Genomic DNA, 23,951 nt, shown 5'->3' on the forward strand with positions numbered 1-23,951 from the left:
TAATTCCATTCCCATTCCATTCCCCTCAACGCTGCCGCCATTCCATTCCCATTCCATTCCGGGGTCGCAAAAAAGTGGAATGATTCCGGAATCATTCCAACTCCGGAGTGGCAACTCCGCAACACTGGAGCGTAGCCTTGTCCTAGTTCCTAAAGATTGCCGGAATTCTAAAGAAAACAAAAATCGAGGAGACATAAGCACTTCTTCTGAATTGTGAATGCGAAAACATTCCCCGCTCGCTGGTGAGTAGTGGGCCGCTGGGTGAGGCAGCGGCGGGAGTGCCAACTTCCGTACGGCACGTGCTGAAATTACGTGTCCTCTCATAAACATTATCGCCCTATACTTTGTTTCAGCTTCCGTCCGAGCGCAGCCAAAGCTACGTGTGGCCGGAGCCAATCACACGCCGGCAATGGGTCCCGCGATCTCGCCTGCACTTTTGTATCACTCCGCCGCGCCGCTGGTCGTCCGCGCCGCCCGCGCTCTCCGAGTATTTCGTCTGCTACGGGTGTATCAACGGTATCGTCTGCTACAAATTCAAAAAGTGCCTGTTCACGTTATGAAATTTAGTCACAGGGGATGTGAGTACGTAGGCTGGCCGCTGGTGTCTTTGTCCGTGCTTTCAACCTGTTCGGCATTTCGGCACAGTTTGGAAACGTAGTTACACAATGCAAGGTGCCCGATGACCCGGCCGTTGATGTTTCCTTGTATTGTCTGAATATACCAGGGCTCGAGACGCAGTCCTTTGCACCAGCTTCTCGGCGTTCAATGTGGTCGGTAGGTAAAGGGGTGTCCCGATTTCGCCGCGTATCAGGGAATTGTAGTCATAATTGTAGTTGCCCGGACGCTTTTTTTGTTTACAACGCATTCGCGGTACGACGCAGCCGGAGTCTTCTGGCGAATTTGAAAGTAGACATTCATCACGACCTCTCGCGCCTGATGCCCGAGCGTGCCTTTGTGAAAGGACGTTTTGAAGCGACTCGGTGAGGAAAGCAGCGAAGCACATGATTTGGCCATTACGGGAACGAAATCACACAGATAAACCGAGCGCTGCAGCCGTGTTGCCAGCGGATGTACGTATTTTCTTCAAACCACATGCATTTACCTATATTAATAGAAACATAAACTTCAGATGTAACAGTAAGAAAGCACAAAACAAACAGAGGGACAAAAACAGACATGTACAAGCTTGTACATGTCTGTTTTTGTCCCTCTGTTTGTTTTGTGCTTTCTTACTGTTACATCTGTCCCAACACGCTCGTCAAAGACTTCTCTACAAACTTCAGGTAATTAATTATTTTAGTTGAAAATTATTCTCTACAGTACACATCTAAAATATTGTGCATTGTTTACGCACCAAATAGTTACTAAAAAAAAAAACTTTTGTGAACTACTTTGTGGTGCGTATGAATGCTCTTTTCGAAGTTGCGAACCGTCCCTCAGCCTTTGGCTGCGCTCGGACGGAAGCTGAAACGAAGTATAGCTACGGGTACCGGTTGACGACGTTAGACCTCAAAGCGTAACGTTAGGCCTAACGTTAGGCGTAACGTGTGGCCTAGTGTCAGGCCAGCGCATAACCGCGTCCCCCACTCCCGCTGCGCCACCAGCACTTTGGCTGGCTCCTTAGCAACTATGACGCCGTTGTTACGGAGCCACATGACGCGACGCAGCCAATGGGGATTTAGGTCCGGTTTCGCTCAGGGGAATTTCGGTGCCGTTGCTTGCTTCTACAGATAATATTTATGTGCTGTTTCGCTCAGGCAGTGGGAATTTAGGTGCCGCTTATCGCTGCTACCGACAACGATAACGGTGGCTTAGATCATATAACGCCGACTCGCTCTATAAAACAGTTAATGCTTTTGCAAAGAAAAAAATAACTAATACTGCTGCATTTTAACTGGGTAGGATTAACCTGAGACACGGTCAGAAATTAACACATAAGTCGAAGAAACGGAAAGGACAAAACGACCTCTCAGTCCTGAATAAAGACCACTTAAAGAGTGTAGCCAAAAGTATTACGAGTGCTACATTGAGACATCGTCCTGTCCTTTTCTGTTTCTTCGACTTATTTGTTCATTTCTTTCCAGACTCAGGTTTATCCAACATGGTTAACATTCACCAAGCTCGCCTGCACTCTTACTATATATTATCGCGGCATCTTGTCGCGACTTTTACGTCTAAAACAATTAATTACGGTGCCACTGACCATTTTAAAACTCGAGTGAGCGGAAAAACTACACTGCGAACATGGCCCCAAAAGAACACAAAATATAGCATAAGAGCGACGAATGCCTCCAACATGAACTTTGGTGGCTTCCGGCAAGATTTCTGAACTGGAAATACCGTTGCATCACGGTCACGTGCAAGAACCCTATAAGAGCCACGTACGGCACGGACACAATTGTTTCTTTTTATCAGCCTGCCTACAAAATTTAACTTGTTTTTTCTTCTTTTTTTTTTGCAACGCGTTGTGCTTTTGTTTGGTGCAGAGCTAGGGTTTAAGTATAACAACACCATAATATATAAGCGGTCTATCATTTCGACTTCGCCACTTCCACCATCGGTCGGTATTCCTAGCGATGACTAGAAAAGTTAAACTATCATATCAGCCCTTTACCCACAACAAGGTGCTCTCCTGGAGACGTAGTACACTGAAGACGCAATCAGCCAAATAATACACCCTATGAAGAGAACGCGACTCAAAGTTAAGTTTTAATAAGAAATATTGTAACAAACTAAAACAAACAGAAGAACGTAGAACAAATAAAAAAATACACGTTTAATAAGGCAAATTTGTGCGCCAACTAAAGGAAAACAAGTTGCATATATCCCACTGTGGCGGGGAGTCAATGACATACTCGAAGGAGCGAGTTACCACTGCTTTTATACGTGTGGTACGTTCAGGAATGTTCTGAACCTGAGCACACAATGACTGTGAAGAATGAGCTGGAAACTTGCAGGAGAGCAGGGGTTGATAAACGAAAGAAAAGGGGCTGAACAGGGTAAGAATCCCGTCCCTCCGCGTGGCATTCGCGTGAGTTGCCAACTCCGCCATTGACGCGGCACTACTCGCTACTTCACTAATAAAGAAAAAACACACGCGATTGCTTTTTAGTTCATAGTGCACGAACCATGAAATAGTTTTCACAAAAAGTGTCCGCTCAAAACTAAAAATTTAAAATACCTAAAAAATAGTAAAAAAAATGCGTCACTAAGGAGCAGTTGCTAAGGATTGTCATTTTATTTCGTTTTTTTATATACAAGGTCGGGTAAAATAATTCTAACTAATTCTAGTATACGCGTTTGCGTGCCTTATGCATACAAAAAATAGCGCTGTATGAACTTGAATTCTTTACTCTTGCGGCCTTCAAGTTCGGGCGAACGCTTAATGTGCAACCCCCTCCCCTCCCATGCATATATTTTCGTTCTATTCACGGTTTATGACTTTTTGTTATGTATTCTACAGTCCTACGGTTAATCCCATAGAAAATACGTGTTTTTCAACTATATTTTAAAGGCTAAATACTACGATTACATTTCAGTTGTTAGTTTAATCTTAAGCTTTTAAAAGACCAGTCTCTAATGTTTGGTAATTTTTTTCCTCAAGTTGTTATAACTTGAGGAAAAAAATTATTAAACATTAGAGACTGGTCTTTTAAAAGCTTAAGATTAAACTAACAACTGAAATGTAATCGTAGTATTTAGCCATTAAAATATAGTTGAAAAACATCCCATCATCCACTATAATTTGCGTGAACGGTGGGTTGTATCTAATGAACTGAAGAATAAACGACGCATTGTAGATACGTAACTATTAAAAGAAAAAAAGTACAGTATAAGATTCAACTTCATCGTGATATAAACCGGAATCACATCAACTAATCAAAATTTCGAGACACTAAATTACAAAGCATCCTTCGCTATAATATTTTCCAGGACTTCAATATCGACATACTGCACATGTAGTTTACTATTAGACATCAAACATATTCCATTCACTTACGGCAAGTGGCAATTTCTTAATATATAATAGAGATGGCGACACGGGTTAAAGAATAGCTTGATGTGCATTTGCCGTCGTGTGCCGTTTGGAACGCCATGTGAAAGAAAGAAAAAGCGCCAGATATTTGGGTGTCAGATGCCTAGATGCCCGTAGTGAGGGAGTCAGAGATGTCAGGACACGGCCGGACTGAATATGAACTTGCTGTCTTCCGGCCTCTCTAGTGAGGCATAAGAACACCTATGGTTCCGAAGCGGCACTGGCACGTGAAAGGCTTTAAGCACCACTGGGGTGACCGGAAGCTTTGTCACAACGCGGCGGTATGATGTGTCACTCCGCTTTACATCTGGACAGCTTTCTGCGGCTTTGTATGCTATAAAAAAAAGGGAGCCCTCGCCTGAGCACTGATCAAAGCTGTTCAAATGTGATCTCTTCCCCTCTTTGGAAATGCCACAAAAAATGCCCACAAGTGTAGACTCTGGTCAAAATAAACTGAAGAAGCCGACAGAGACGAAGCGAAGGCATAAATCTTTTGCAAATGCAAAAATACTCCAAAAGCCGGAAGACGTCATAATCAAAATAAGAGCATCGACTTGACACAACAGAAAAAACAATTTCATTAGACGTTTCGCCTCCCATGCAGGAGGCATCTTTAGTAGTTACAAACCAAATGCAAGGTTTTACCTCAAGTCAATGCTATTTATCAGGAATGTCCGTATAAGCTTCGTGGAGAGGGCCGCGTATTTGTTACACACGGATGTGTTCCTGCGGACAAACCACGATTCTAGGAATTTCCGGGGCCCCCATCTGTACTCCCTCGCCAAGGTCGTCGCGACCGCAAAGTCGAAAGAATGCCCCTTTGTCCAAGCATGGTCCACTAGTTGAGTGTCAGTTGCGTCGCGTGGGATGCGTACGTGACGTCAGGCTTGTGTTCTTTGAGTCTGGTCTCTCTCCTCCGTCCGGTTTCACCAATCTAAGACGCTGTAGTTTCATCAATGTAGGCGTCGGGGGTTTGAAATCCTGCCCACGAAGCAACGTCTCCACCGCTGGGGCTTGGTCCCGGACCCCCGTTGCCCAAACTGCGGACAAGTAGAGACTGTCTTACACATCTTCCAGGAACGTCCGGCAGCGCAAACTTTCTGGCGCCGCATTCACCACGGGTTTCGCCCCTTGGGAGTCCACCGCTTCGCTCTCGGTGGCCGGTGCCCACGGGGTGGCCTGGCCTCGCTCCTCCTGGCCGTCGGACACCTCGCTCTCAGGCGGAATTGCTGTGCTGCGGTGGGCCAATAGCGGCGCACCCGTGCTATGTGGCTTCTCCTGTCCCAGCTGCGTAGAGCCTTGCTCCGCCACCTCGCCTCCGAACTTTTCTGGTTAGGCGAGCGTGAGTTCTTGCGCAGGTGGTCCTGCAGCTAGGTTACTTTAGTTCACGGCGGCATTTCCTTTTCGTTTCCTCCCCTTGCCCAGGTGTGAGTGGACGTGCCCTCGCGAGGACGGTTTTATTTTGACTCTTTGATTTTTCCCTTTGTACGGTGGAATACCGGCGGTTTTGTAGTACTATCTTGGCGTCGCGCCGCGTTTTTCTGAGACGGCCTAGTCCGCCCGTCCTTGTGCCTGTTTTCGCCCTGTTGACCTTGTACCAAACGTGAATAAACTTTTTCTTAAAGCTGAAGGAACACCGCTCCCAAGATTTCTCGAGTGCGGGCCGGGGTTCTTGGGAATATTGCAAATGGTCTATTCCAGGAACAGAATAAATTCTTTCTCCCCAATCAACATGGCTTTAGCAAACACCGTTCAAGCGAAACGCAGCTTGCCGCTTTCTGTCACGATATTCCTTCGTCTCTAGAAAAAATGGCATCAAGTTGATGCCATTTTTATTGATTTTTCTAAAGCTTTTGATCGCGTTTCCCACAAACTTATACTAGCAAAGCTGTCCACACTGTCTCTTGACTCTTCCATTCTAGCCTGGATCGAAGGCTTTCTCAGCTCTCGAAGCGAGCATGTGCGAATTAACAACTGCCGTTCCCGAAGCGCTGATGTAACCTCCGGTATACCGCCAGGATCTCTTCTTGGACCCCTACTTTTTCTCGCGTCCATTAATGACTTACCTCTTTCAATGCCTTCTAACGTTTGTCTATTTGCTGACAACTGCGTAGCCTACAGAGCCATATCTAACACACTGATAACTTGCGCAACCTGCATGCTGTCCTAGAGCGAATTAACGATAGCTGTTCAAAGTGGCATATGCTACTAAACACACCAAAATACAAATGCCACTCCTTCTGTCGAATTCGTCAACATTTTCACTCTTCCTACTATGTTGGTAATCTTAACATTGATCCCGTGTCGACTATAAGTATCTTAGCGTTCCCTTCACTTCCAACCTTTCTTGGAAAACCCATGTCAATACTATCATTTCCGACTCAAATCGCACTCTTGGTCTCTTGCGCCGTAATCTTCGTCTCGCGTCCTCATCCGTGAAGCGACTTGCATATGTCACATTGGTAAGTCCGAAACTAGAACATGCGTCGTCACGTCCGTTTGGGACCCCCATCCTTATTACCTTGTATCCGACTTAGAATCAGTTCAAACTGGGGCCAATTGCTTTATAACGTCTCGATAATCCAGGTTTGTTAGTGTTATTGAACTTAAACAAAATTTATCACTTACCCCTTTGTGTTCACGCAGGCGCGCCGCTAAATTATGCATTTTCTACAAGTTTTACTTCGACGATCATCTACATAATTCATTCATCTTGCCACCTCATCGCATATCACTTCGCATTGATCACCGCGCAAAAGTTGACCTTCCTTTGTCTCAAAATACAACATTCCTTAAATATTTTTCCCCCGCGACAACTGTGGACTGAAACGCCCTGCCCGAAGCCATCGTCTCTGCTGAAGACATCAATTCGTTCTGCCAAATGTTAACCTCCCTATTTTTTAACCCACTCCCTTATGCAATACCCTGACTCAGGGTTCTTAAGGTATTTAAATAAATAAATAAATAAACTAGCCCGTCATATGATATTAGTACTTTTTTCACGCTTGGTGATAATTTTTGGAGCCGGCAATCAGCCAACTGCTGCTTTGAATTCGCCCTTTCTAGAACGACTTATGGTTTCGAGGATGGTTACCACTCATGTCGGGTGCGCGGTGCTAACGAAAAAAAATGTTTCGCGGGTATTTTGCAAAGGTGAGGCGTGATGTGTGTGCAGTCGTGAGGTTTGGATTGTCTCCTTTTAATGATCACAGTGTTGAAAACGAGAAGACTGAGTGACAGCGTCTGAAACGCATTTCCTTACCGGCGCGGGAAGCAGGCTCGGCAATAAACGGTTAGTGAATAGCTTGTGTAACGTTTTCACTTTCTACACCTCTCGCTCCGAAACTTGAGAGCTGTTTGGATGTGCGCAAAGCGGTTGACTGCATTTCTTGCGATCGCTGCTTAGCAGGCCTGGGGCGGTTTGCTCATCTAGCGGCCGCGGCCGCGGCTGCAGCCAAGAGGGATTTCTATGTCCCGTGACCAGCTCCATGGGGACAAGGAAGTACCTATGGTCGCTGCCTAATGGCAGAGAAATCCGTGTCGCTTCAAGCACAAAAGCCTAATTTCGCACGCAGAAACTGACTGCAGGGACTTTGAACTGGCGTCCAATTGACCGCCCCTTTATACTGTAGAAGCGCAGGTAATGTTAAGGCCAGGGAGGGTAAATATAAGCCAAAATAAAGAAGAACCGCGCGAGACAAAAATGGTGGCAGTATTAGCGGCGAGATGTTTTGGTGGCGCCCTCCTATGGTACCCCCTTGTGACGTCATTACCTTGCGAACAACAAGTTCGATGGTGTTTGTAAATAGCATGGTGGAAGCCTGAAATCATTGCGCTCTCAAAGCAACACTACCAACACCGTAGAAATTAAAGTTCCTTCATTCCTCTTATTTCCGTCGATGGTATACCCTTTCCGACGTCATAGACAGCTTTTGGGCCAATCGTGGAAGGCCTACCACAGCGACGCTTTCAGTCGCGCACGTCGCCAATACTTATATACCTCTGCCAGCCCCGGCGGCTCGTGCCTTCTGCTGTGGTTGAGGATTCTTTTTTCGAACGCCGAAGCGAACGGTCAAGGAATCATGAGCTCCAGCGGAGCGCGTTCTACGGCTAACCCTAGCCGGGTATCCGCAGGTATTTCGGACACTTTGGTTCTCCAGGACTATAGTATTATCCTGCCTACGCTGCCGACACGTCGATGTTCTTTTAATTCAGTCTTTCTACACATCGACCCATCAGCAAGACCGTATCGCATCGACGGCTTTCGCGACGTTCTGAAGGGCGCCGTTAACATGAATGACGTGGCCGGCTTCGGTGCCTTCCAGTACAACAAGGTTTGGACGCTCACCCTGCACAACGCGGCAACGAGGGAGGAGCTGCTACATGCGGCAGTGCTCAACGTCAAGGGCAAGACCTCCCTGGTCATCGATCTGAGTGTGAGTGAGAAATCATTCAAAGTTCACTGGATTCCCGTCTGCGTTCTCGACGAAGCTGTGCAAAACACATTCGAGTCGCACGGGAAAGTGAAATCAATCGTGCGCCAGAAGTGGAGGCAACCAGGCTTTGAGAATGTGGAGATAACAACGCGAACAGTCACAATAGTACTCAAGGAAGGGATCACAGTGGACGCTATCCCGCATCAAATTAACATCCTCGGAATGTCAGCGTTGGTGTCCACTCCAGGCCGCCCACCTCAGTGCTTACGGTGCAAGAGGGAAGGACACATGCGCAAGCAGTGTCGCACCCCGTGCTGCAGGACGTGCTGCACTTATGAACATGAGGAGGACAACTGCATCCAGACGTACGCGGCAAAAACGAGGCCTCCAACCGAACCACAGGATGTCGATAACTCGATGGACCAAGATGAAATGGAGGATACCATCGCCGGGAGTTTGACAGGGAAGGCGTCTGAATTGTCATCTGACGTCGTCGGAGGAGCGAGTTCAGCACCACCAGCAAGCAGCGTCGCAGAAGTCATGGTGACAGAAACGCTGTCGCCGAAGACGGGAGAGAACTCGCAAGAAGGTCAAGTCAAGGCAGAACTGGTCGAAAGAAAGGGGGACGAAAACAGAAAGGCCAGCGAGGCAGATGGTAACCCGGATCAAGAAGTCACCGGAGCGGAAGCGCCACTCAAAAGGAGGGAAGAGCGATCAACGGGAAAAACTACAGCGCGCATGACTGCGGCTGATCAACGATTTACTCTTGTGACCCACAAGCGTTGAAAGAAAGACACCGAACCTCAAGGCCAACTACGGTTGACAGAGAGGGGTTCTTCAGCACTTGAGGAAATGGCCTTCGAAGATTGACGACGTTCTGCCAAACGTGTAAGCCATCCCAACTCCAACACTTTATTGAATGGTTAAAAATTTAATTCATTGAATATTGCAACCTTTAACGCTGTTAGTACTGTTGCAAGAAAACGTAAGCAACGGCTACTCCGTCTGCTGCTAAAGAAACGGATAGATGTTGCTTTCATTCAGGAGACAAGAATTTCCACGCATGAGCAGGCAAAAGACTTCGTGCAGTACTCTGGGCACGTGTTTTGGTGCTTCCACACATTGACTCTTGGCAACTCGTCTGGAGGAACGGCGGTGCTTGTCAAAAAGAAAAAGCGTTTTTCCGTTGTTGATTGTGAGCCCAGCGCAAACGGTCGCATAAGCAGAGCTCGTTGACTGCCTCATTAAAAATGAACTAGTGCGTCTAGTGCCGGTTTATGCACCGAATGATGCTTCTGACCGCCTTCTGTGCTTCAAGTCTTTGATAAAAATCTTGGAAACGCCTGGAAAAGTGTTTCTAGGCGGGGACTTCAACTGCCTGTTATCTAACCGTGACCGCTCTCATCACGCTACGACAAGCGATTTGAGTGCTACTAAGCTGAAAAGTATGTTAGAGCTGTTTGACCTTGTCGACGTCACAAGCCCGCTGTAGGACTTTTCTCCTCGTTTCACGCATTGGCAGGGAACATCTCACGCCCGCCTTGATAGATTTTACTTGTCAAGCGAAATACTGACTCAAGTGGAGAAGTACATGGCTGAGGCAGCCTCGTTCTCTGATCATGCTCTCGTTTCCTTTTCTCTCAAACCTGGAGCAGAAAGTCGCAGCAACGCACGTGATGGAAGCTGGAAAATGAACATGAGCATTTTACAAGACGAAGAATTTGCTTCGATCGTGAAAGAAAAGATTGAGGTGCTTAGCAATGAAACTCCGCTAGATGCCCGCGTGTGGGAGAACTTCAAAATGCGGCTGAGGGAACTCGCAACAGACTTTTCGCAGAAACAACAGCTCAAGCACACTCGAGAGAAAAGGGCGTTGGTCCAGTCCCTCGAGACACTAATTCTCGAAGAAGAACAAAGCCTTGGAGTTTTTCTGGAAGACATAAAAAAATGTCAAACACAACTTCTCAAGTTACTGGAAGAAAAGCTAAATGGTGCTGTAGTCCGAAGACGCACCCGGATGTTAAACGAAGAAGAGGTGCCGACAAAAATTTTCGCAACGTTAGACAGAACAAGAGGGGAAAGGAATACGATTCTGAAAGTAATAAAGGTGATGCCATAGCGGAAGGGCAAACAGAAGTTGAATAAATGTTTGCAGCCGTCTACAGTGAGTTGTTTCGAAGAGAAGGCATCGATAATGACATCACCGATAGTTTTCTCAACAACCTGCCGCAAGTGTCAGAAGAACATGAGGACCATGTTCCTCTGACAGAGGAGCATGGATCAACCGATCAGTACAGGAGAAGTCAAGAGGGTAATCAAGGATCTGCCAGCAAACAAGGCCCCGGGCCCGGACGGAATAGGCTCCAAGTTTTATAAGATGTTTATAATCCTCCTCTGCCCCATTTTGCTGACAGTGTTCCGAGACATAAAAGAAAGACAGCTACATCCACCATCTATGAAAGACAGCTTCACTGTTTTGATTCCAAAAGCTCAGACCTACGGCGAACTTCTCGAAGTAACAAACTTCCGTCCTATAAGTCTGTTAAGTACAGACTACAAGATAATGTCGAAAATGTTGGCACGGCGTTTGGACATTGGACTGAAAAGCGTCATCGGAGAGCACCAAACCTACGGATTGAAAGGACGGTCCATTTATCGCAACCTGCACGTCCTGCGTTTTGCCTGTGAAGCGATAGCCGAAGGTCATCAACCATCAGCGGTGCTGCAGACAAATCTCAGTCAAGCGTTCGATCGAGTGTCCCACGAGTTTCTCATGAAGGTCTTGGAACGATGTGGGGTGTTCGATGTGATGAGAGAATCGATAGCGCTGTGCTACAAAAGCATCACCACGTGGCTTTTGATAAATGGAAAGAACCCAAAGCCAGTTTCGGTTCAGCGTTCTGTCCGAAGGCTGCCCCATGTAACCAAAGTCCTTCGCTCTACAGCTGGAGCCATTATTCCTCAAGGTTGTGGGAGACAACGAGCCACGCTGAACGTGGATGGACGGCCCCGTGAGCGGCGAGGAAGAAGAAAAAGGGACGCTCGTGGTAGGTGCGCGTGGACGGAGTTCGAAGGGCCGTGACGAACGAAAGAGGCGGTGCTGAACGAGCCCAGGAAAGACCCGGACCACAGGGCAACCTTGGCCTTCCACAGCATCGACGGCACAACTTAAGTATCGATAAAGTGTTTGTCTATGATAGCGCTCCTTGTGTGACTTCCTCGGAGCGAGTAGAACTCGGCCTGATCGGGAATTGACAGGCGACCATAAGCGAGACAGCGGGAAGGGATCGATGCAACAGGAGCTCGTCGCAGTGTTAGGAGGCCGCACGAGGGAACAGAGGATCGTGGCTTGGGGTGAAGTGGTGAGCAAGGAAGAGCTTGTCGAGGCCCAAAAGGCAGATGGTTTTTGTCAGCGGGTGTTGGGGAAAATTGCGGAAATGGCAAGCAACACCGGGAACGCTGGCGGTCAATTTAGCGAACATATTGATTCATACCTGCTGGGACAAGACGGCTTATTGCTCCGCTACATTCCAACAATCAACGACGAGGAGGGGAACGACTCTCTGTTCAGGGTGGTGATTCCTAGGAGGCTACGGAGGCGGTTTATCGGATACTTCCACGACTCGGCTTTGCTTGATCATGGCAGCGGCAGCAAGACTTTTCAAACGTTATGTCGCGTCGCGACCTGGCCGGGGATGATACAGGACACACTCCGATACGCCCATAGCTACCCAGCCTGCCAGAAAGCGAAGCCGCGACGGGGAAAGCCCCCAGGCCTGATGCAGCCTCTAGTGAGTCACTACCCGTGGGAGATGGTTGCTTGCGACATCATCGGCCCACTTCCAAAAACTCCCCGTGGGAACCAGTATTTATTGGTAATAGCCGATCATTTCTCAAAATGGGTGGAGTTACACCCCGCTGAGGAAGCTGATCTCGGAGCGCATCTGGGAGAAGATGTTGGAAACTTTCATGCGCTTCGGTACACCCGCGTGTCTCATCAGCGATAATGCTAGCTATTTTACCAGCAGAGTGTTCACTGACTCCTGCTTGGCGCTAAACATAAAGCACAAAAGGACGACACCATACCATCCTCAGGCTAATATCACTGAGAGAGTGAACCGAAACTTGAAGAGCATGCTGATCACACTAATGGAGAGACACAGGGACTGGGACGAACACATTGTCGAGATGGGTTTTGCAATCCGGACGACCGTGAACAGATCGAGTGGGTTAACGCCTGCGCTTCTAAACTTGGGTAAGGAGCTATCGTCTCAGATGGAGAACGGATTACGAAATAACCAAGGTTCGACAGAACGCCCACTCTCTAAAAATGCGGCGGAGTTGAAAGTTCGCCTTTCGAATGCGTTGCACGACGCCAGAGAGAACCTCGTTGCAGCAAGGATCGAACAGGCGGCCCAGTACGATAAGACTCATCGTCACCTGGAGTACAAGGTGGTGGACTTGGTCCTCAGGAAAATCCATCCTTTGAGCAATGCAGCGAGCGGATTCGCAGCCTCACTTGCTCCGAAGTGGGAAGGGCCCTACGTGGTAAAGGCACGACTGTCACGTCTTACCTACAGGCTCGCTCAGGAAAATGCGAGCGAGGAGTCTGGCCCGGTCCACATCACAGACCTGGAAAAGTACCATCTTCGTGATCGGGATGACGATGAACGAGAACAAAACGAGGAATCCTCCGTTCCGCGTGACTCTCGCGCGCGACCGGCAACGCGGCCTAAGCGCGGTAGCCGAACAATGCGCGAACCCGTCGGTGAGAGATCCGATAGGTGCTCTGCGCGGCGCTATAATCTGCGGCCTAGAACTTGATCTAATCTTTGCAAGATGTTAATAAAGCTTGTTCTGTCCAGAAATGCCCCCCGGAGGAACCAGAATGGGCGGCGCCATCCGGGAAGGCGACCTTCCATTTCCCGGGATACCGGCGGAGCCAGCCGGCCCAACTCCCAGGGTGGTCAACCCTTCCGGCAGAAGACCAGTCAGCCCAACGCACCAGGTGGCCAACCCGTTCGGCAAGAGAATGGCCAGACAAGCCGACAGGGTGGTCAACCCGGTTGGAGGGGGGAACGGCCAGACCAACCGACAGGGTGATCAACCCGGTTAGCAAGGAGCAAGACGGACCAACCGTCAGGGTGGTCACCCTGGTTGGCAGAGACGCGGCGGAGACGCGGAGGACCGGAGAGTCCCAGGGACACGCTGAAGGACGAGGCGCTGAAGATCATGCCGGTGCAGAAGCAGACACGTGCCGGCCAGCGCACCCGCTTCAAGGCCTTTGTGGCCATTGGGGACTTCAACGGCCAGTGCTCCAAGAGCTCTAAAGAGGTGCCAGTCCTGCCAAGTGCTCCAAAGAGGTGGCCACGGCCATCCTTCAAGCCATCATCCTGGCCTAGCTGTGCGTCATCCCCGTCCGCAGCGGCTATTGGGGAAACAAGAGCGGAAAGCGCCACACCGTACCCTGCAACGTGCGTGCTGATGCGGCTGATCCGGCGCCCCGCGGCACAAGCATCGTGTCCGCCCCAGTGCCCCAGAAACTGCTGCACATGTCGGGCATCGAGGACTGCTACACCTCGGCCCGCGTCTCGACGGCCACGCTGGGCAACTTTGCCAAGACCACCTACCTGGCCACCCAGCAAACGTACAGCTACCTGACCCCGGACCTGTGGCGGGAGCGACAGCTCATCAAGTCCCCCCACCAGGAGTTCACCGATCACCTGATGCACGTCCACCGCCACCAGCAAGGCGGAGATGGGCGACTTGGAGTCCAGTGACTCGCTCCAGGGACTCCGGATGCTCCGGACCCCCCCGGAGTTTGAGGCTTGAGGGGAGGGGAGTGTGGGAGACAACGAGCCACGCTCGTGGTAGGTGCGGGACGCTCGTGGTAGGTGCGCGTGGACGGAGTTCGAAGGGCCGTGACGAACAAAAGAGGCGGTGCTCAACGAGCCCAGGAAAGACCCGGACCACAGGGCAACCTTGGCCTTCCACAGCATCGACGGCACAACTTAAGTATCGATAAAGTGTTTGTCTATGATAGCGCTCCTTGTGTGACTTCCTCGGAGAGAGTAGAACTCGGCCTGATCGGCAATTGACAGGCGACCCACAAGGTGCAGCGCAACCAGTCGATCTCCAGTCTCAAGCTGTAAGGAGCATCTGTGAAACTCCTGGCGTACGCAGATGATGTTTCCTTTGTATGCTCTTCAAAGCGAGAAATCGAAACAGTCTTGGATGAACTCGAAAGCTGCGGTCGGTGTTCCGGGGCAAGAATCAATAAGAACAAGTAAAAAAGGAGCTGGCTCGGAGAGTGGGAGACAAAGCCATCGGAGTTCGTGGGCATTAAGTGGTCTACAGTCGTGGAGAAGTACCTCGGCATGCCTATAAATCTGTCAGTACCCACTTTTTTCTTGGACAGCGAGACGCTTGTCAATGTTCTCCAGAAGCTATGTCTGCAACGCAGTGTCATACCCTGGGATCCTGTATGTGGCGCAAGTAGTTTGTTGCGGCGCAGGCACAGTGAACGCCGTCCACAGACATTGGGCCACGTTCATTTGGCAATCGCGAACGGAAAAGATGCGAAGAAGCAACCTGTCTAGAAAGCGGTGGCTTCGGGCTCGTGAATGTGACCCTCAAGCTTAATGTGCAGCGTCTTCTATTGTTTAGAGATCAAAAAGATCCAATCTTCACTACCGCATGCGACAGCGTAGGATATGGAAACCTGCAGCAATGGATGGTGAGCACCGCGGGTCGGACGACCACATCGAGGCATTTCAGCTATTACAAGGAATTTGCCGACTCAATCATGTTCTTTTTGATTCACTTCTCTTGGCAGTATCTTCTGACGGTGAAGCGGAAGACGCTTTACCGGGACGCTGTCTCCGCAGTTTTACCAGTGCGTTGTACCGACAGGGCGTGAGCGCTCCCAACCCATTCTATGTCTTCAAGCAGTTGAGAGAACTGCCTGTGCCCACAAGCAGCAAAGATTTCTTCGTTCGTTTTCATGTTGAAGTGCTCCCTGTGAAAGTGTGGCTTGATAAGAGAGGCTTCTTTGTGCCGTGGTCGCTAAATTGTGCTTTGTGCGGTGCAACTGAAACCTTACATCACGTGTTTATGGAGTGCAGCAACGGATATCTCTTTTGGCCAGAACTGAAATGCCTATTCACTGTAGAGTTTGAAATTGACTGGAGCGTGTTCAAATGGTTATGTCTTGAGAGCGGGGAGCACTCTCCAATGGTGCTGCGTGTTTTGGTGGTACTCGGACTACACGCTATTTGGCGATCCCGAACAGCGTATCTCGAGTGCGACATTCATGCCAAGCGAACATGGTGGTATTTTGCGGCCAAGTTGAGGTGGACTCTCATTGTAGCGGCGAAAAGATTTCCAGCGGACAAGGAGCAGTGGGACTTTATCGGAAGACGTCTCTAGAAATGGTGTATGTGGAGTGTTAGCGTACAATGATATAACGAGCAGGCTGCTCATTGTCAAAAAGGAAAACGGCCGACGTGTCGGCTGTCTGTATTTGTTTAAGAAGCTTCCAAACGATCATTACTCTTGTTAAAAGAAAAAAAAGAAAAAAAAAGGTTTTGCTTTGGTTCACAGGTTCGAGCGCCCGTACTTGACGTCGCGACGTGAAAGTTCCGGGTTAAATCGCGCTAGGAACTTCTTTTTTCTTTTTTTTTTGCGCGTGTTTTACTTTTTAACTTTGATCCTTTTTACGAATCATCCACTTGCACTACTGCGCCTTACACGGTTTTCAATGTTAGTCCCACCTGTTCAATCGAAACACCGGGGAAAAAAAGAAAGAGCAAGGCAAGTTAACGCGCTAATACAATCGTTTCATAATGTTCATTAAAAGGAAACCAAGATAACAACATCGATAGGACTTTCAGACAAACGCAGCCGAAACAAGCATAATTTGCCCAGCAACTACAATTTAGTGTTTTTAAATATACAACGCTCTTGCTACGACTCTTTTCAATAACAGGAGGCGCCTATTTAGTACTAATAAAGACCGCAGTTGTGACAATAAAAAAAAAAAAACTTCCACAAAATAATCGAGAACAAAAAGAGAGTAGCAGCTGTGGATGCAGTGATTGAGCGAAATTGTACAGGCAAGGCAACAAGTTAAACATTTGAGAAAGTCGTAAAACCGAAATATAAGTGATCATACTTTTACTTGCATGGAATGTGATAAAATGTATATTTTTGCTCTTTACATTTTCCTGTGGCATTCGTTTTGTAATACTAACACATTACTTGTTGAATATTAGTCAGAATAGCAGACGATCACAACCGAATGCAGAAATGAATAAGGCGTCGACGTCGCAAATCATCACTTTAACGCAAACACCTACAATGACTTTGAATCAACAAATGGAATTAATTAGAGCAGTTGGAAAACGGAAACAACAAATTCTAGAGAAATTCAGCAGGTTGGCAATCAGGTCAGCTGAATGCGGAAAAAAAAAAAAAAAGAACACGAAGGAAAGGACTGTGCAATCACACCGCTGACTAACAACTAACTTTTACTTTTTCCTCATCCCCAGCCTAGGCCTTTTCTTCTTCGTCCTACGGCTCATTAAACACGTTTAAAAACACCTTTTAGCCTACCACTCAATGGGGTGTGGCAAACCGTAAATATTGGCGTTCTTTTTCGTGAACGTTAATCGACGAGGTGCTCACGCAATCTTCTCCTAGTTCTTCAATGGCCAAGGCCTCCAGCACTTCACGCGCGAAGAAGTTCTTGTTTCTATGAAGGACGGTCATGCTGGTGAGCTCTGCGTCACATCCACATGTGCGGCAATACGCTGACAAGTGTCCCGCTGATGTAGTTTTCACCGACGCTGCGTGCTCTCTTGCTCTATTGTTTATACATCGGCCAGTTTGGCTGATGTAGCTCTTCCCGCAAGAGAGGAGAATACAATATACCCCGGTTTAGCATTGGGCATACCTCATAGGGCATACCATCATAGCGAGCCAGTAAAGTGTTCAGCTGACCTGATTGCCAACAGTATGTACCAATTATATATCTCAACTTAAACCCGTAAATTCAGCAGCACAGTTACTTGGCGAACACATAAGCGGGCATGGGAAGATATTGTCAACTTTCCGCGGAGTGCACGGCAGACGCAGGAGGCGTGGCGGAAGTTGGTAAAGAAAGCCAGAGACATGCATGCGCTCTTCCGAGGTCATGAACGACGATGCGTTAGAGTGAGTCAGAACTACCCACCCAATGACTTTATAGAGCCCATATGGCCTTGTCTACAGTCTTAGTGGGAGTGCTGTCAGATACAAGAAAAAAAGAGAAAGAGTTTCTGGCGCGATTTGAAACCGGGACTTCCACGCCGCGACGTCAAGTACCGTCGCTCTAACCTCTCGACCACAGCGGAAGGTTCTAGCCGCCGGCGCTGGCGGAGGTATATAAATATAGTGCCACCGCTTTTATCTCGCGTGGTTTTTCTCTTATTTTGGCTCATATTTACCCTTCCTGGTCGTAACTTTACCTACCGCTCCTACAGTACAAAGGGGCTGTAAATTGGACTCCATTTGAAGGCCCCTGCAATCAGTTTCTGCAAGCGAAATTAGGCTTTTGGGCTTGAAGCGAGACGGATTTCTCCGCCATTAGGCAGGGATGCTAGCTACTTTCTTGTCCCCATGGAGCTGGTCACGTGACAAAAACATCCCTCTTGGCCACAGCCGCGGCCGCAAGATGAGCAAACCGCCCCTGGGGGACCACCGCTGGTGAGCAGGTAATTGTCTTTCCGAAAACTCTGCTTGCGCTTTTCGGTTGAATCGCAGCAGCGTTGCGCGCTGTGTGTAGTGTCCTGGTGCCCTCGTGAAGCCTTACTGACCATTATCTACTCGATTCGGAGCCGCCATATTCTGCACAGACGTGGGAGCAACGTTGCTTCCCCGTTTGCAGGGACGAACGTTGCTCAGTTTCTAAAGGAACATAAAGGGGTATTGGCGACGTGCGCGACCAAAAGCGTCGCTAAGGTCGGCCTTCCACGATTGGCCCAAAAGCTGTCTATGACGTCGGAAAGGGTATACCATCGACGGAAATAAGAGGAATGAAAGAACTTTAATTTCGACGGTGTTGAAAGTGTTGCTTTGAGAGCCCAATGATTTCAGGCTTCCACCATGCTATTTACGAACACCATCGGACTTGTTGTTCGCAAGGTAATGACGTCACAAGGGGGAACCATAGGAGGGGGCCACCAAAACATCTCGCCGCTAATTCACACGAGGGAGAAATCCCGGGGATTTCTCCCCGGCACGCGCGCATCACGAGACGAAAACGCGAGGCTTTTTTACATCGCAAAGCCTGGCGTTTTCGTCGCGGGATGCGCGTGCCGTGAAGAAATCCCCGGGATTTCTCCCTCGTGTGAATAGCCCTTAAGGGACAAGATCGCTGGCCTAACCTTAGGCCTAACGTTAGGCCTATCTTTCCGCTTTGAGGTCTAATGTCGTAAACCGGTACGCCCAGCTGTATGACGTGAGGGGGGTACGCAAGTATGCGTCCCCCCCTCACGTCATCAAGCACGCGCCGCTAAATCGTATGCTCAAGGACGATGTCGTCTTTGGCGTCGTCCTTGAGCTCGTCCTAGAGGTCGTATTAAACGTCGTCCTTGAGGTCGTCATAGACGTCGTCCTCTAGGTGTCGTTCCCGACGTCGTCCTAGACGCCGTTCTCTAGGCGTCGTTCTTGTCGTGGTCCTAGACGTCGTCCTTGAGTTCGCCCTACAAGACGTCCTAGGCGTCGATCCTGACGTCATTCTAGAGGTCGTCCTGGACGTCGTCCTCTAGCGTCGTTCTCAACGTCGTCTTAGACCTTATCCTCTAGGCGTCTTTCTCGACGACGTCCTAGATGTCGTCCTTAAGGTCGTTCTACAGGTTGCCCTAAAAGTCGTCCTAGACTTCGTCATTGACGTCGCCCTACAGTGTTAGCAAAAATAACACGCCCAGACGTGTAAACCGTTGTCCCATAGCGGACACGCTGAAACGTGTTCGTTTTACATTGAGCCATCTGTGTTTTTCGTCTACACATGCGGTGCCGTGTAAACTTAACACGCTACACCGTGTTTGCCTTCCGAGAAGCACGGTTCAACGTGTTCCTTATGAAACATGGCGGCCAGCAGCCGAGAACAGGCGAGAGACGAGCCTGGCGAGCCGCGCCTTTCAGCCGAACTGAAAGCACACAGGACGCGTTCGTTCTCGTTCGATGTCTTTTATGCACAGTAAAAAGTCTCCAAGCGGCGGACGTAGCTACGTGCAAAGGTACGTACGTGCGTCGTCGGCGGTCGGTGGCGTCGGCAGCTACGACAAAACCGCGAGACAAAAAAACAAAACAAAAAAAAACTAATACCAAACTTACATGGATAAATAACTCAAGCAAACTACTTGGAATCGGGCGTTAACTTGCGTCACCTAGTGAGATTTCTAGCAACCAATGAAAAAAAAGCAGGAGTCTGTTAATACGCTTGGAACTATCACGAGTAGACTGCAACTCTCCATACATCACAGACAACACGAGCACCACGTAGGACACAGCAGCGACACATACACAAACACAACACCGACACTACGCCCGACACCTCCTACTAACATCGTCCTCTCCCCGCGGCGTATATATGCTTGACATGTGCGGGTGAGCTCTTGGGTCGCTGACCGTTACAGATTTATAGAACAAGACACAAAACACGGCACAATGGACAGCCATATGTAAGAACTGTTTGCATTTAAAAAAGTATAGAGGCAAAATCTGTAAAATTAGTCCGTTGCGAAAAACAAAGATGTACTAACAATAAATCTTAAACCGGCCATGAAAAAGTTCACATTTTTGTTATTTTCATGCTCGAACAATGTTATGAGCAGTCCGACTAGCTTGAATCAGATAGAAAAACTGGTACTTTATTAGTATGGTATTGAATAATCAATGGAAATTATACTTGCGCAAAGCATTTTTTATATATATTATTGTGAAGGACATCCGCCCAACACTTCACTTCCGCTAGTTGTAGTACGCGTACGGGAGCAGACGCGTTCACTTTTGGGGCCTTTGGGGCGTTTTGATGCAAATTTTTGTCGTATGTCGTGCTGGGGTCGAGTGGAGCGGCGAGGCTTGGGAGTTTGTGACCGGTGTTATTCGTGATCACTAATGTGGCGCTGATGCGTTTTTTTTTTTAAATATTTTTTTACAGCGACATTGAAAATTCACGGGCCCGTGGCACTGCATTATGCTGAATCGCGAGCTCCTTCTCTGTTGACGTCGTTTTTTTGGTTGCACTCGTGGACACTGCAAGCGTTTAAACAGTGTGCACCGTCTCGCCTACATCCGCGGTGACGTACTCGACCTGTTGAAACTTATTGCTTCCGTCATTTTGGAGTACACAAGGCAATTATCTCGCTGCTCTGGTTTTGGTTATAAAAGAAAGGCAAAACGCTCGTAGTTCCCGCTTTCAGTACACGTTGGACATCATCCACACTTTGACACCGGATAACTGGATGAACGAGGATTTACATTAACTTCAGAGGTCACTCTCGCCGCTTCCTCACCGTCGAGCAGCAGGATCAGCCGGCGACAAGCCGCGGATGAGAGGCTTGAGCATCAACAGCCCAAGTGCACTCGGTGCCGATGCGGGCGATGCGGGTTTCTGTCAACCGGTAGCCCAGTACAGACCGTGACCGTTCCAGCTCTTCGTCATGACACGGTGTTGCAGAAAGCAGGATATAATACCACTATGCGGACCACCGAAGCGAATGCACTGTTATCGTCAATCTTGGCTTGTGATAGCGCCTAAAATTGTAGATAATTTTATTCGTTTTTCCGGAGACGCAAACGACGGGCATAGCAAAAGCGTTTGCATATTCCGCATACCTTGCAAACGCATCAGTCACCTTGCGAAAAGCGCAAAACACGGTGTCCGCACCGTCCTGACTTCCCAGTCTTTTACCTGCTTTAGAGTAGTTTGTACGTGTTAGTAGGTATGTCTTAAGATATTGAGGTGGGCTAGTTGGATATGCATGATGTATGTCTACTGAAGCTGCAACTTGAAACTTGGGGCAGTGCCAGAGGGAAAAGAGACAAATTCGGGCCTCTTCCCAAAGTAAAGAAAAAGCACTATGTTCACTACGTAAAAAATAGGTCTCAGTTCATGCATCTGTGGGCAGGTAGAAAATCTTGCCCTAATTTATTCACACCGGATGATCAGCGCAACAAACTCACACGAGATTTACAGGAAAACATCGGTGGTGACTTAAGTTTCCGTGAAATTCTGTATAACAGGTCGTTTGCGGGGCCGAATCATCTACTCGAGCGGTGTGCGTCGCTGTGCAAACACATCGCTGTGCAAATGCAGTCCAACGACACGAAGCATAAAAACGGCAGATTTAGGACAACTATCCGAAGTTCATTGTTCAATTAAAACGACGTAATTTTGTTGAAAACGCCCGCAGCATTTTACTCACGGTATGCGTCGGAAATCTTCCACATTTTGAAACGGAACGAAGGAAGATTTACTAAACGCTCGCTGCGTCCTCCCGGACCAGCTGGACCGGATCAGCTGACGACGACGGGGCTGAACCCGTCAAACGCAACCTCACAACATCGAATCTGAGCTCCGTGTTAGTGCGGGTTTCTACCTCCAAGCACCGCACCACACCACGAACGTTTCGGCTCTTTCTTGCATCGCCGTGTTGCCCCAAACAGAACGAGATCGCTGTTACATTCAGTTTCGGTATTCATTTGTGTTCTTTCACCCCCAGGGGGCGCGTCCTTCCTTTGTGTATATATTTGATGTATCGTGCAGAATAAAGGTTGTTTTCCGTCCGTCCTTCGAAAACATCACATTGGCGACGAGGATGTAGCCCGTTCCAAGCTACCTTCGGCATCCCGTACCGTCCGGCTACGCCCGCCCCGCCATGAGCTTCCCCGGCCTCGCTCCGCCGCCGCCGTTCCTCCAGACGCCCGGCCGTCCGTCCCTGCCATGGGAGGAGTGGGAGCAGACTTTTACAGTCTACCTTCTAGCGTCCGGAGCAGCTGAGTGCCCACCAGAGCGACGCAAGGCCATTCTTCTGCATTGTTTGGGGGCGGAAGGGCAGCGTGTTTTCCGGACTTTACCTGCAGGGTCAAGCGCCGCAGCACCGGCAGTTCAAGATAAGCCTACCGCGGCCACTACTGACGTGTACGCGTCTGCACTCGCCTCCTTACGGAAGCAGTTTTCGACGTCGTGCAACGTAGTCGTCGAGCGTCATCGTTTCCACCGCCGTAACCAACACGCAGGCGAGTCCGTTCATGACTTTGTTGCTGCTTTACGGCAGCTCGTTTCGCAATGTTCGTTCAATTCACAAGATGAGGCTCTCCGTGACCAATTTGTTGCCGGCGTTGCTTCCAATCACGTACGTGAACGGTTCCTACTCGAGGGTTCCTCCCTGTCGTTCGAGAACGCAGTACGAATCGCTCTGAAGTTTGAGCAAGCAGCTGAAGAACTAAAGGAATTCTCTGCTTCAGTCGAGCCTGTTTCTGTGCGTCGTCCGCATTCTTCGCGAAAAACCAGTTCACAGCCAAAAGAGCATTGTCAGCAGAACTTTTCAAGGAAAGCGAGCGGTTCACGTGCGTCGCAGGGGCACCGCCCCCCTCGGCGAGACAGAGATAGCAGGTCCGTTTCACCTCACTGTTTTCGGTGCGGCTCGCGGAACCACCGCGCATCAGCGTCACAGTGCCCAGCGCAGGGAAAGAAATCTTCGTTTTGCGGCGTCAAGGGCCACTTTCAGAAAGTATGCAACCGCAAGCGACAAACGCAAGGCAGGGTTCGTGAAGTTGATTTTGATGACGATGTTTTGTCAAGTGGAAGTTCTGAGCAAGTTTTGAGCGTGCAGCATTCTGCTCGCAGAGCAATATACATAAAAGTGGGCGTAGCGGATGTCAGCTTGACATTTCTTGTTGACTCGGGGTCGTCTGTTTCGATTCTGTCTGAACACGCATTTCGTCGACATTTTGAAAGCGTTTTGCTCCTTCCAGCTCCGCACGTCACTTTGCTTGATTTTTCTAAGCGTCCAATTTCCGTGCTAGGGTGTTTTCAGGCAGACGTTCAATTTAAAGGGCGCTCTGCACCACTTCTTTTCTACATCGTTCGCCCAGGCACCTGTCTGATTGGCCTCGACGGCATTAAGGCTCTAAATCTTCGAATTCAGGGTTCAGGGTCCACCAACACTGTGGCCGATGCTCTTTCTCGGTTGCCAGCTCCTACGTCGGAGGCAGAACTTTCCAAGGAAGAAGAAAACGTCTCGTTGGTCGAGCCGGCCTCCATGACGAAGGAAGAATTCAAGCAAGCCGTCCTCAACGACGATTGCCTGCAAACCGTCAAGTCGTTCGTGTGCGGCTCTTGGCCACCACAAAAGTCCGTACCAGAGGAGGCAAAACCTTTCTACTCAGTGCGCGAAGAGCTTTCTATTGTTGATGACCTGCTGCTGCGCGCA

General features: G+C 49.0%; 3 pseudogenes; all 3 read left to right on the forward strand.

Moving 5' to 3' along the window:
• Positions 1–8,577: 8,577 nt before the first annotated feature.
• LOC121836857 lies at positions 8,578–9,342 on the forward strand (annotated as a pseudogene).
• A 4,341-nt stretch (positions 9,343–13,683) lies between these two features.
• On the forward strand, positions 13,684–22,340 carry LOC115327022 (annotated as a pseudogene).
• On the forward strand, positions 22,206–23,427 carry LOC120838413 (annotated as a pseudogene).
• Positions 23,428–23,951: the final 524 nt, after the last annotated feature.

Source organism: Ixodes scapularis, unplaced genomic scaffold (assembly GCF_016920785.2).
Source record: "Ixodes scapularis isolate PalLabHiFi unplaced genomic scaffold, ASM1692078v2 PGA_scaffold2__306_contigs__length_199485367, whole genome shotgun sequence".
NCBI lineage: Eukaryota > Metazoa > Arthropoda > Arachnida > Ixodida > Ixodidae > Ixodes > Ixodes scapularis.